At 36.5% G+C, this 14578-nt stretch overlaps 1 protein-coding gene across 27 annotated transcripts in view; it reads left to right on the plus strand.

The window, feature by feature from the left end:
• LOC105471655 (PHD finger protein 21A) overlaps positions 1-14578 on the plus strand; it is a 192607-nt gene that overhangs the window by 13124 nt on the left and 164905 nt on the right. The window contains exon 1 of one of the 27 annotated variants that reach the window (XM_071074778.1): positions 6510-12306. The exons of 25 other annotated variants lie outside the window; for them this stretch is intronic. The gene's annotated coding sequence lies outside the window, so the exon portion shown is untranslated. Of the gene's footprint in view, positions 1-6509; positions 12307-14578 lie in introns of those variants that run through there. One more of the 27 variants, XM_071074771.1, reaches the window with a different exon arrangement.

The raw sequence follows: 14578 nt of genomic DNA on the forward strand, positions 1-14578 counted from the left end.
CCAAACCTAATACCCTAGATTGATTATACCTCAGGCTTTAGGAAATGGTCATTGTTATTTTTAAAACTTAAAAAAAAAATCAATTTAAAATGACAACATTGTTTTCTGTCCTGTATAAGTAATTTAAGAGGCATCATTTCTGAATTAAATTATTCTAGTTTGTTCTGGTAGCTACTTATAAAGAGAGAAATTGTGTTTTCAGATAACATTTTTAAAAAACTGGTAGTCTCTCTTCTTGGTTGTTAGGACACATTTACTTCACGTTTACAAAGTAAAGTAGGTAAGAATTTGGGCAAACCTGTAAACAAGAAAAAAGAAAAAATGTAAAATAGGATTTTAAAACCAAGATAATACATGTAATATTTTAATTAATAGAAACTCAGACTAGTACAACTTAATCAGCATAAAGATACCCTGCATAGGAATTAGTCCTGTTCCTCACAACTTCATGTGAGTAGTGTGGGCTGACCTCATCCCCATCACCTATCCCTACTCACTCAACCACTACCGAATGCTATGCTGATAACTCAGAACTTTTTAAAGCAGTTAAAGAAAAAAAAGTAAGTTATTTGAGTGCTGTTCATTTTTTCTGGCATTATATTTAGAAATACATACTAAAGGCCTTATAATCTACATTAAATAAAACTCTTTTGATTCCAGCTTTGAGAGTTTTAACTTGTTGCTAAGATTATTAGTCATAATTCACCTTCGTAATTTTTAAATTAAAAAATGTTATTACACAGGTAATAAAAAGGTTTTCATTATAGAAGTTTTTTAAAAAGCCTTTCTAATCCTAGAATACACTCCTTGCATCTAAGGTGCTTTATGCTTTTTTAGATCCATGAAGTGCTGAAGCCTTGCCTTAAAATTCTAAGAACTGGACCTTGTAGAATGTAGCAGTTTATTGAAACTATAGAGTAGTCAGCGTTTTTTACAAGCCAAGTTTAGTTTTTCTCATTGGTAGCATTCACAAATGTGCTTTTCCTTTTGAGTGGCACAGACCATGCCCTACAGAGTGTTTTATTCTCGTTCATTATAGTCTAATAGTGTACAGAGGGCTCAATTAATGTTATGGGTGGTGAAACTAAGAGACAAGAATTTGACTAAGTTAGTGGTAGAGCCTAGTTTTCCTTTTTTATTCTAGACTCAGTCATCTTGACCAGTAGTCGCTAAACTTTAAAAAATTATGGTTACCAGTTAAATGTGTGATAGTCTAAACTAGTGTTTTATGTATGTTATCAAGCATACAGGAAAGTTGAATTTTTTAAAAGGATGAGATTTTAAAATATAAGTTGTAATAATTTCTTCCCAGTGGCTCCCTTCCTCAGGGTACCCACACCCACTTGGAGACGAGTGCTGAAGATAGGCCATTCTTCTTGCAGAAGAGGCAGCCGTGGGGACAGCTGGAGGACAGTTGGTAAAAGGTGTGGGACTTTTAAGTTGGAGTGATCTTTTGCAGCTTTTTAATTTTAAAGAAACAGCCTTTCTCTCTGTGAAAGGCTGAAAGATTGAAAGTATAGGCCTGGAGAGAGGTGAGCTTTAAAAGACAGAAATATAAACCTTACTTGTTTTCCTCAGAGTTGACCAAAAGGGAAAGGGCTGCCTGCCCTGATAGCTTCTACTCCCATTGAGATGGCAGTGCCTTTTTCTGTTGTTAGGCAGTTTATAGAACGCAGGATAGCTTGGTAAGCGTCTTCTCTGTGCCTGATGTGACGTAACATTGTGGAGTATGCAGCATGCATGTTAAGTACAAGTGGTTGTGTTTGGCTTGTTGCTGCAGCATTTTTGAAGATGTCTTAAAAAGCAATTATCAGTGGATGGAGTTGGATATGTGCAAGTTATTGAAATCATCATTTCTTCAAGACCAAACTTTGTAACTTGAATTATTCTATTTAGTATTTGTTTACTTCCCCCAACCCCCAACACCTCAGAGCAGAATTCTTTTTCTGAAAGGAACAGATGCCGTTAACTTATCAGGACTTGATACTAAAAAGCCTACAAAAATCTTTGTGCTGTTTATTTTCTTTATTTAATCTATATGCAAAACATATTGTAATTATTGCTGTGAGAGAGTTTTAAGCTGATGGTTCCCCCCCACCCTTTTGTGCTCAGGGGAGATAGATTAGGAATGCCAAATTGACAACTTGGTATAAAGAAATAATGACCATTGAAATAAAACAGGAGTTCAAATAAAAAGCAAATCAGATACAAATGTAGAATGAAAATATCTTTTAGTAAAATGTTAGCATGCTGTACTTGGAACAGATGCCACATTAATTCAAAAGAGAGCCCAGAAAATGTGGCAACTTTACGATGTCAATGGAGGGAGCTGCAATAGTTTCTGTTTTCATTGTGTCAGGTTCTCAGTACCTTTAGGTCCAGTCCTGTTTCTTATATTTATTTTCTGTGTGTTACATGTTAATATACAGATATTAAATCCATGCCTAATACTTTTATTTGTGTAATTAAATACATTGTCATGCTATTAGATATTAGTATAAAAAGCCCAATAACTTATACTGCAACAGTCAAACGTTTTTTGTTTTAAATACGCCTATCAAGATATTCGGAATCTGAAGCAAAAATTCTTTGCATCTTTCAAGGCACATTTATGATAAGAAGGTAGTCTAAGAATTGAGTCAAAGAGGCCTACTGCTTTTTAAATGTAAAATTTGGACAAGTTACAAAATTATGAGAATTTTGCTTTTTTCTCATTTAAATTTGTAGTTATCATTGGACATTTGTTATGATTTTTAAGTAGCTTAGACTCATTCATTCCTTTTATATGTGTGTGTGTGTTTTTTTATGGTGTTTGGGAAGAAGAAGGGGTGATGGAAGTGTACTGTACACACTGGGATATTTTCAGAGTGACATTCATTTTATAGAAGATTGCACAGGGACGTCTCTGAATTGCCCATTTCTTGCAGTTCCTGGTTAGTGTGGGTCTGAGTGTGGAGAAAGGTGGGCTGGGGGCTCTTAACCAGATTTACAGTGTGCTACTTCCTGAGTCGTGCAATGATCTAATCATCAGGGGCATATCCTGTGTGCCTGTAAAGACGTCTGGCTTACATGCTTAGAAAAGCACTACTAGTTTTCTCTCAGTGAAGCTTACAATTTAGTAATTTGGTGAAAAGGTTAAAAGTTTTGTTTTCGTGTAATTCAAGTGAAGGGGAGTTTATAGCGTGTTGGTAGAGCACAGAGGTTAAGATGTTGGTGCAGGAGCCACTTTGCATGGGCCCAAATCCTAGCTTTGCCATGTATTAGCTCAGACTGTGTCCAAATGACTTCCTGCTCTGTGCCTCTGCCTCAGTTTCTTCACCTGTAAAATTTGAATAAAATGAAGTGGTTATGAGGAATAAGTGAATTAATGTATAAACTAGTAGAAGTGCCTGACACATAGTAAATACTAAATGTATGGTACTTAAGCTTAGTTTTCTGCTCCTTTCTTCTCTTCTCAAGGATTCAGACAAGTGTTAGGATAAGAGCCTGAGCTTTGGCATCTGACCCCAGTATTTGAATCTCAGTATAACCACTTAAAGTTTAATGTTTGACCTTGGGCTAATTATTTAAGCTCACTCCAATAAAGAGGTATCACATACATACTGCATACCACTGTGCTGGTCACTGGGACTTCAGTTTCTCCATCTGTGATATAGAGATGGTAATACCAACCTCTTAGGGTTCTTGTGATGATAAAATGAGGAAATCTTGAGACACTCGATTGTGATAGCTGCTCTTATCATTATTATTGTTATTATTACAGTCCCACTAAAAGTTTATGGGAAAAGAGTAAATACAGAACAATTTAGCTGGAGAGGTTTTTTCCTCCCTTGAAATGCATGGTGAGAAACAGTGTGGATGATAAAAGTGTTATCTAATGAGTTCTTATTTTTGAATACCTCTGGGAAAAAATAGAAAATACATGGGAATATGTCAGTTTTAACAGAGCCTGCTAAATATTTTAGGGGATTTAATGTTTATTAAAGCCCATAGTGATATAAGCTTTTCTTTTTTTTTCTCAACAGCTGGTGAGACCAGCACCAAGATATTGATGTAGTTTATCGTAGGTCTCTTAGAATCAAGTCTGTAGTAGACTAGGCATTATAACTCTAAAGTCTTAAATAATAGCTGGGCAGTCCACTGGGTCTTGACAAATTGTGTGTATTTAACCCTTGAAAACTCATGCTTGGGTGTAACAACTAATGGAAACAATTGTAGAACCTCAGAGATATAGAAGTGGCATACAAATGCTTTCTAATAATGATGGGCACAGTTTATTTGCTTTTTGATTTTGGGCATTTTGCCTTTGTGAATTTTCCTCTCGTTTGGTGCCTGATGTTTTCTTATGGTAATTGTTATTTTCTTTCTATATTTAATTGTCATAAGCTACCTATATTGAGCCTAGAAACTGAGCCTGAGAACAAGTTGATTATGAGAAAAGGTACAATGATCTCCTCAGATTTGAGGGGTTTTGGGGTAAATAATTGAGTTAATATATCCATTAGAATGTATGTATGTATCTCTCTTATAAGTGAAACCAGTAATTGAGGTAAGGGGAAAGATCATTAAGTGTAAAATATAATTAACTTTATTCATTCACTACTGATTAGGATCTGAACGTTTTTGGTCTTTGATCCTTGATATGTTTTTTTCTGTGATTCAACAAAAGTATTTGTAATAGCTTACCAAAACATTCTGAATATGGTATATGTTACCCTTAGCAAGAATTTAAGTTAAAGTAGCATAATGGCTCCTATTAACTTTTTGTTCTCACTAACCCAGCTGTACCGTTTGATAAAGGTCTAGTAGGTGAATAGGTGTATTTACTATAGGTGAATTGGTGTATATTTTATTTTGTCCCTGTTCCTAAAACATTGTATCTGCTTTTTAAGGAGAAATTACAACCAGTTTTTTAAAAAATAAAGTGTTGTACTTTGACTCAATAAGTATTTTTAAAACTAAGCAATTTTATAGTGGGTTGTATAGTTTTCTTTCAGTTAAATAATTGTAATCTTATTTTGCAATAGAGTGGCCAGTAAGTAAAGCATTATAGTTTTAAAATTAGCATAGCAAATATATAGTATTAAGTTTTCTTTACTTTAGCTCTTTGCAGAATCTGTAAAAGTTGCTTCACTTGGTTGAAGTTGAATGGAATTGTGGAAAGTTTAGAAGTATATTTTATTTTGATAAATATGTGTTAGAAAGAGATTCTACAAGCGTTTTGGGGGTTGAGTTAAAGAATTATACAATTTTGAAAATCAGTTTGTCCCTGCTTAATTTGTAAAAAGTGGTGCTGTATGTGACGGGGGTGCAGTCCCATTTCAGCTCTGCAGGACCCTGTCCAGCCGGTGGTGCTCCTGTGTAGAGATGTCGCCGATGATTGCCCAGACTCCCTCTGTTGCCTGTCCTCTCCCACTTCTCTGCTTCCTCTCTCGATGGTCTCTTCTCCGTCCCCTGCCTGTTGTTCATCCTTCCCTTCAAACCACCACTGTTTATTTCTATTTCTCTTAAAAACAAAACACCATTGTAATTATTAGTTTTTCAACAGGGAGATACTGAGTTATTATCAAAACCTTAAGCTTTAACATTTTGTGGGGACACCCCCTACTTTGGGCCCTCAGCTGGAATTTGGAGAATAGACAGCTTAAAATCACTTGCACAGTTACTGAATATTTGTAAAATACTTTATATCTGAACTAAGGAAGAGAATAGAAAAATACCTTTTTACCTCAGAAATTGCTGTATTTTCTGGTTGTGGGTGAGATAGAGGCAAAGTTGAGGAAGAGGTAGGCATGTTACTTAACTAAAATAAGCATTAATTTATTAGATTGCTCTCTAGTCTCATGGACCTAATTAGAGAATAAAATGGAAATTTTGGTGTTGTGAATTGCTAAAATATTTTGATTTATTAATTGAGAAGACTGCTTTCTTGATTTGTAAATACAAAATATGATGATGATGCCTTATTGTATATTGATCTTTTACATTTCGTTGGTTGATAGTTGAAAAGGAGCAGACCCTTTCCTTTTTAGATTTCTCCTAGTGAGTTTAAATTGTTAACGTAATTGTTTGGTAAGAAAAGTAAAACTTGGAAATTAATTACGGTTACATGTTGAGTTAATGTCTATGCTGGATTTAAAATCAGTAGCTTCTGGTCGGGTGTGGTGGCTCATGCCTGTAATCCCAGCACTTTAGGAGGCTGAGGCTGCTGTATCACTTGAGCTCAGGAGTTTGAGACCAGCATAGGGACGGGCGTGGTGGCTCGCGCCTGTAATCCCAGCTTTTTGGGAGGCCGAGGCGGGTGGATCATGAGGTCAGGAGTTTGAGAACATCATGGCCAACATGGTGAAACCCTGTCTCTACTAAAAATACAAAAATTAGCTGGGCATGGTGGCACATGCCTGTAATCCCAGCTACTCAGGAGGCTGAGGCAGGAGAATTGCTTGAACCCAGGAGTCGGAGGTTGTAGTGAGCTGAGATCGCGCCACTGCTTCCAGCCTGGCGACAGAGCGAGACTCCGTCTTAAAAAAAAAAAAAAAAAAAACAAAGAGAGAGACCAGCATGGGCAACATGGCAAACCCCTGTCTCTACAAAAAATATGAAAATTAGCCTAATGTGGTGACATGTGCCTGTAGTCCCAGCTATTAGGGAATCTGAGCTGGGTGGATTGATTGAGCCTGGTAGGTCGAGGCTGCGATTGTGCCATGCCATTGAACTCCAGCCTGGGCAACAGAGCAAAACACTGTCTCAGTCAGTCAATCAGTTCAGTAGCTTCTAAGATCTATACCAGGCATTTCATCTATTATTTAATTATACATAGACAAAAACATTTGAGACAAGAGCCTTAACTTTATAGGATTTTAAATAACTTCTTATTATGGAAATTTAAAAACTTTTATAAAAATAGAGTGAATAATATAACGAACCCCAGGAAACTATTCCCTAACTTTAACAATTACCAGCATTTTGCCAATCTTTATCTATAATGTGTAAAACATAACAGAAAAGTAACTTTGTGTTTTCAAAACATGCACTACAGTTAAGTACATTGGTATACTCAAAGGAAAAATGTGTATGAGAATGTTCTTTCCATACATTGTTAGTTTAATACTGGTAATCCCTTTTAGGATAATATTTTCATTTGTCTTTTAACTTACTGAAGAGGTCTGAGCCACCGCTAACTTAATGAAGAACCATGCCTGCTGGAAAGATTCTAGCTTCTCTTACCCCTTCTGCTTTTAGAAGTTCTGAGATTATTAGTTTTGAGCTTGTGTTCTTAGGAGCTGCATTTTATTTTATGTACACTTGCCTATCTGTGACGGTTGTATGGACCATCATTTCTTAGCATAAGCAGGACAATATGTAAGTCAGCTTAAAGTTGCAGGTCACAAGTCTTGTTCCACACTTCCTTCTTGTGCATATTCTATTTCTATTTAACGCGAATGTATGTATTGGTTAAGGAATCCTTGTTTTACTTATAAAATGGTTTGTTGAGGAGGGACTTTTGATTACCTGCTATCTTTAGACGTGGTAACAGTGGTTAGAAACTTGTTACGTGCTCCCTTGTTTGCTCTTCTTTGCACTGTAAGTTGTACATATGCCTGCCGTTGTGGGGTGTGTTCATTAGGAGTCACTACAAGGTAATGGTAGCCTTATTTCTGAATTTATTTGGTTGCATTAGTTTAAATTAGACCCATAGGTGTAATTATTCCACCCCAATGCATGGGGAAGCATAGTCAGTGGAAGTTGTGCATCTAAACCCCTGTGCATTGAAAATGTGTCTTTAATGTTATGATGTTATTTGACATCTACCATTTAGTGCAAGGAGTATACTTATTTAACAGGACCTTTAATAAGTTCCCTCTACACCAAAGATATATTTTTAAAAAATTATACTTAAGAAGACTTTGTAGTATTCCCCAGAAGAGTTCATCTATAGCAGTAAAATCTTCCTAAAATAAAACTTATTCTTTTAACCGGTATTCATTTAAGTGGGTTTCTCTGTACTTGGTTTCCATGGAAATAGCGAATAGCTAACGTTATTTATAAGGTGGAAGTAAAATAGGGTGCCTAATGGGACCCCATGCTGCTCTGATGAAGAGACTTAGGAAAAAAATCCATGCTCGTGGGATTTTTTTTTTTTTTTAAACAAGGTTAATGGAAGCCCTGATTTCAGTCTTCTGTAACAGAACATATTTTTGGTTTTAAAGGCTAGCATTAATATCAAGCAAACAACTTCTTTTTGAGGTCTGTATTGCTTTCACTTTCAAGTTTTAGGACCACTTACTTATCAGCATGATTGAGGCTTTATGTTTCAGACTCCTGTTTCTTTGTGGTTTTTGTTTCAAAAGTTAAAATTCCCAGTGTATTGTAGCTGTTTCCGCTTCTCATTGACATTTCAAAGTACTGATTAAAAAGATAAATGTTCATTAAGGATAGCAGTGGTGAGAGAGGATCAATATGTTGGACTATGAAGATTTTTTAAAAAATGTAAATTGTATGGAACCATTTTTAGTTTTTAGGCCTAAAGTCAGGGTTCTTTTTTATTTGTGTTGTGGAGCTAAACCTGTATAGTCAGAGAGAAGAGATTCTAATTTTCTTTCAGGCTAGAAACAGGGAAAATCTTAATTTCTCTTTCCTTTTTAAAAAATGGATTGTTGCCAAAACCTTTTAACTGAAATAAATGTTAATTCTTTTAGTGCTTGAAATGTGGATTTGGAATAAACCTTGGCTTTTTTCTCACTTCTTCGGTAAGGCCTACTCAGTTTTGTAGGCCTGCAGCAAAGCCTTGCGTTTTTTAAGCCCCTTCAAGTGAAAGAGTATCATTCCCTTTGTGTTTGTGTTTGTGTTTAGGGTGTGTGTGTGTGTATGTGTGTGTGTGTGTCTAATTTTTCTATAGCCTGAAAGGCACCTGCTCATTTTCCAGCCTAGTGAGTACAGCAGTGCTATATTGAGAAGTGAGGCAGGATGGAACACAATAAGGTGCTATAATTTTTATTTAGTTAGTTTTGCTTGTCCTCGGTAGCTTGTGATCATTGTCCATTTATCTGGAAGTACTCTTGATTATTCTTGGCTATCAATGCAGCAGGAGTTTTCTTCTGTGTTTAAAGCAAGGACTGTAGTATACTGAGGACTCCTTCAGGGCAGGACTTGAGTTTTGTTTTGTGTGTATGTGTTTCTCTGGATAAGCTTCTGGCTATAGATGGGTTTACTGTGCTTTAATTTTTTAAAATTTGGTTGTTTTAATCTTGTTGAATTTATTTTTGTGTGAGATATTTTTCTCTAGCAATTCACTAGTTTCTTCTATGTACGTTGATGCTGTTTTAAAAAATTTTCTTAATGTGTTAATTGTTCTTTTAGTTTAGCTTTTTCTTGTTTATTTTTAAAATCTGGTATCTAGCACTGACCTTTCTTAGTGACTTTTATTTGAATTATCTTTGTGCTTTAGAGACATAGGAATTTGGGTCTGTTATCCCATTTCTGAGTGAACAACTCCCAGTAGTTACAGTTAGTGCAATAGAAAGGGTTCTCACAGATGCAGTGCTGGGCATTGATCCTCCTCCTTGGTGCTTATGGTTTACACCCAGAACTCCCATTAGTGTTAATAGGAGGCACTTCCTTAAATCCCTGTACACCAAAGTAAGCTCGAACTCTTTTATAATGCCTTATAGATACCTGAGTTGTTTTTTTGTTGTTAATGACAAGAGGTTTAGTCCTGAGGTTAACTGATTATTAAGATAGAGTTTGAGTTGTCTTGGGATATGGAGTGATTTAGTAAGTCTGATCTATAATTAAGAAGTTTTCGTTATGATGATTAGGCTCAGTAAACAGCTTTGTGAGAGCTGTGGAGGCTTGTGAATACGAATTTTTATACTTTATAGAGTGAGGAAGCAAGATTTCTTCTTTCCATTTATTTCTGCTATTTCTTCTCAACCATAAAAAATGGGTCTAACAGTTTTTGTATATAAGAGGACTTAGAAAAATTGTTCTGTTTTTTTATTTTACTTAAAAGCCTTCCTGTAATTGCCCTCTGGCCTCAAAGTCTTTTATTAGCTAGTATGGCTCACATTTTTCAAGCATATAGAAGTTAATATGCACTGTTTTAGAACTTAGGCACTATAACCATTGGTCAAGTAATAAATAATCAGTGTTTACTACACCTATCTGTGATTTGTGGATTTTTATTGCTATCATTTATTTATGTACAGTTTAATGGAAAGATTCCTAGATTGAGAGCAATTAATCTGGCTTTTAGGCTGAGCTTTGCCTATCATTATCTTTGTAGATATTAGCTAGTCATCTGGACTTCTTGGACCTCTGTTCCTCCGTGAAATGAAGTTACGGATCTGGCCCTCTGAGGTGTCCATTCTAGTTTGAGGCTGTTTGAGGGCCTACTTTCCTAGGTACTGAAGGAAATAGAGTACAGTAAGGCAGGCAGTGGTTTCTAATCCTGGCTCCCTATTAGAATCTTTTGGGGAAACTTAAATACAGATCTATGGGTTCTAAATAAGGCATAATATATTCAATATCTTTAAGGGTAGGGCCTGTGGATCTGTATTTTTTGAAGTTTTATGTGTTATCCTGATCTAGTATTGAGAACTACTTGTACAAGGTATTCTATTCTTTTGTGTATGTGTATGTGTGTTCTAGTTAGGGAGATGTCATGTGGGTTAGATTAAAATGTGAGGCAGTATGTGGTTAAATTTAAAAATGAATGAGAAAGATTGATAAACACTTCAGGAGTTTAAACAAAGGAAGAATTGGGAAGTAGGATGGTTTGAGCAGATCTCTGTTAATCAGCGAGTCTTTATCTGGACCCTTGTGTGTGGGTACGATTTGGATAGTTAGAGAGAGGGTAAAAAGGTATTATTCTTGATATAAGGAAGAGCATAAGTAAAAGTTGGGGAGCAGAATAATTCTGATTATAGTTTTAGTCTTTATTTTAGTTTTCTTTTGCTCCTGAAACTGCTGTAGATTTCCTCAGTAATTTAAGGGAGTGAGCGAGCCATGAAGGTATTTGGAGAAAAAGAGTGTTCCAGAGCCCCAAGAAGGGAACTTGCCTGGAGGGTCTGAAGTAAGGAAAAGCGGCCAGTGTTGCTGGAATGGATTGAGCAATAGGGAGATGGGACGGCTTAGAATGGCAGAGGCCCAAATCACTTAGTGCCTGTGGGCCATTGAAAGGAACTTCATCTTTTCTCGGTGTATGATGGGAAGCCATTGGAGGGTTTTGAGCAGAGGAGTAACAAGATCTGTCCTGGATTTTGAAAAGCTTACTCTGACTCGCGAGAGAATATACCTTAGTGGGGCTAGGGTAGAATTGGGGAGGCCAGTTAGGAGGCTGTTGTAATTATCTAGGTGAAAGGTGAAGGTGACTTGGACCAGGGAGGTGGTAGGAGAGTTGAGACAAGTGATCATGGTGGATGTATTTTGAAGGTAGAGGCACATAGTTGGCTGTTGGAGTAGATGTGGAGTGTGGAAAACGAAGAGTCTTAAGATGACTTTTAGGATTTTTTCTTCTGAGGGGGTGGAGTTACCATTTATTGAGATGGGAATGACTCTGAGGAGGAAGTTAGGGGAGAGGTAGTCAGGAGTTTAGTTTTGGATGTGTTGAGCTTGAGATACCTATTTGACCAGTGTTGAGTGGGCAGTTGGGCATATGAGTTTGGAATTCAGGGAAGGATGTGTGCTGGAGGTAAACATTGGGAATTGCCAGTGCGTAGATCCTTCTATAGCCATGAGACTGTGTGAGATCACCTAAGGGGAAGAGTTCCAAGAACTGAGTCCTGGGACAGTTCCACATTTTGAGGTATTGGAGGCAAGGAGGAACGAGCAAAAGACACCAAGGAGAGTAGCCAGATTGATGAGGAAGAAAATCAAGAGAGGATGATCTCCTGGAAGTCAAGAGAAAAAAAATTCCAGGAGGAAGACATGATCAATGGGCCAAAAGATACTGGTCAAGGAAGTGAAGACTGTTTTCTGTTGGATTTAACAACTGTTAAATCATTGGTGATCTTCACAAGAATGGAGGGAGGCAAAGGCCCTAATGGGTTGTGTTCTGTAGAGAATGGGAGGAGAGGAATTAGAGCGAGGGAGTATGGTTAACTCTTTTAGGGAGTTTTGCTATAAATGTGAGCCCAGACAGGGACGATAACTAGAGAAGGATATGGAGTCAAGGGAGGGTTTTTTTTTTTTTTTTAATTATTATTTTCTAAGATAGAAGGAATAAAATGATCCAGTAATGATGAGGGGAAGATCGATGCTCCATGAGAGTAAAGGGAGAAGAACTAGAGGAATGTCCAGGAGAGGGTAAGAGAGGTGGGGACAAGAGGGATGGTTTTTAAGATGTTGGGGCCCCAAGGACTAAACTGATCAAATGGGATTCTGCCTTTTCTTCTAACCACTTACCTGCATTTACATTTATTTCAAACTTACTTGCTTTCTGTTGGAAGTTAGGAAGGGCGGATAAAAAACAGTAAAGCCAGTGGTATATAAAACTCAGTTTGGGGGCCTCTATCAGTTTGGTATAGTAGGGGAAGAGAAGAGATTGAATCTTCTGGGTAAGGTGACATTTTAAAGTATCTTTGAATGACAATTATCTGTGCTATTCTAGTCCCTTATCAAAATTTATGATTGAGCACAGGCTATAAACTTAATTATTTGAAATTTGTAGTAGGGTGAATTAAATTTTAGCCTAATTTAAAACATGAGCTAGTATTAAACTTTTTCTCTGCAAGTTTTGTTTGTTTGATACAGATTCTTCATATGCAAGGGTTTCAGATATTTTACAAAAGGTATTTAAATAATTATTAATCACTTTAGATTTATTTATAATATTTAAAATATTATAACCATATCAGAAATCGGATGATTTGTTTCTTTACCAGCTCTAATTAGAGCAGTTACCTTTGAAGTTCTGGAGAGGTAAACAATCTTCAGTTTTTGTATGACATTATATTAGCAAGATAATGTAACACCTCTAAAAGCACAAATACTTTCATTTACTCTAACTTAGGTGTTTTGGATATATTTTTCAAGAACAAATCTATCTTTTAAAAATTTAAGCAAATATGATTAAAATTTTGAAGTACCTTAGTTAGAAGCGTGAAATGTATGTGAAAAACAAACTAAGTGGCTTTTAACCAGCTTAACATGAAGAAATCAAACTTGAATTTCAAACATAAATATGTTTTACATATGGATAGTGTAAAAAGCACAAATGTGTGTATAGATGTTGCTTTTTGCTGCTGAGTCTTCTTAAATTATAGAAATAAAATATTTGCTTTTCTTTTTTTTTGTCAATTTCCAAATGGTAGTCAATTAATATGCAATGTTAAGAAGAAAGACTTTGGGATTTCTCATGTGCACAGTGTTTAAGAATTATTAGTCTAAAAATAATTTCTTCTTTTTGGGTATGTGAACCTCATTGTGAAACCAGTGAAAGCCATGGACCCTCTTCCAAGAAAACTGTACCTCTGCTGATATGTATAGAATTCAGCATATAGTATGAAGGAGTTGACAGACCCCTCTGAAGCCCATTCATGGGGATCCCTTAGGTTTAAAGGATTTCATGGGTTTTTTTTTCTTTTTTTGGGGGGGAGGATGGAGACTCACTCTGTCGCCAGGCAGGAGTGTAGTGTGTGTAGTGGTGCGATCTCAGTTCATTACAATCTCTGCCTCCCAGGTTCAAGGGATTCTCCTGCCTCAGCCTCCCAAGTAGCTGGGATTACAGGTGCACGCCACCATACCCAGCTCATTTTTTTTTTTTTTTTTTTGTAGTTTTAGTAGCGACTTCTACTAAATAATTATTATTCACCATGTTGGCCAGGATGGTCTCGATCTCCTGACCTTGTGATCTGCCCGCTTTGGCCTCCCAAAGTGCTGGGATTACAGGCATGAGCCCCTGTGCCCGGCCAGGATTTCATGTTTTAAGACTTGCCCTAGATGGCTTACTTATGTGATTTTCCTTTAAAACTTTATGTGCAGACTTTTCCAAAAATATTTTGCTAGTGTTTATTGTAGTTTGTTTTTTAGAAGAGTAACTGCTGCAGCGGGTTAAGAAAAAGTAAGGTCTAGTGGAAAATGAGCTCAGCCAAGGAATCTCGAGCCCGTAAGCTCTTCTCCAGCTTCACTATCAGCTAGCTGAGTGACCTTTGGGGAAATCACTTAACTTCTCCAGCTTTGATTTTCTATGCGATTTCTGCAGTCCCTACAAGTAGTCTTATGAGCAGTTTGATGACATCATGATTTCAGGATATCATGGCAAAATTCTTTATCAGTTTAGGATTGGCCCTGCTACTCATTTTTGGGGAAAATGCCTTGGAGATAAGGTGTATGTACATTGTGCTGTCTTTTGTTGGATATGCCTTTTCAGCAGCATTTATTAATACTTTCTCAAATGCTCTATAAGTTAAAATCCCAGTCCCATCCTCATCACTTTGAATTTCAACATGTTTTATATATTCTGGGTATAAGCCTGTGTTGATTATATATACTATAATTATCACCTCCAGTTCTGTGGTTTACCTTTTCACTTTCTTAATGGTGTTTTTTTGATGAACAGAAGTTTTTAATTTTAATT

Source organism: Macaca nemestrina, chromosome 12, assembly GCF_043159975.1.
Source record: "Macaca nemestrina isolate mMacNem1 chromosome 12, mMacNem.hap1, whole genome shotgun sequence".
Classification (NCBI taxonomy): Eukaryota; Metazoa; Chordata; class Mammalia; order Primates; family Cercopithecidae; genus Macaca; species Macaca nemestrina.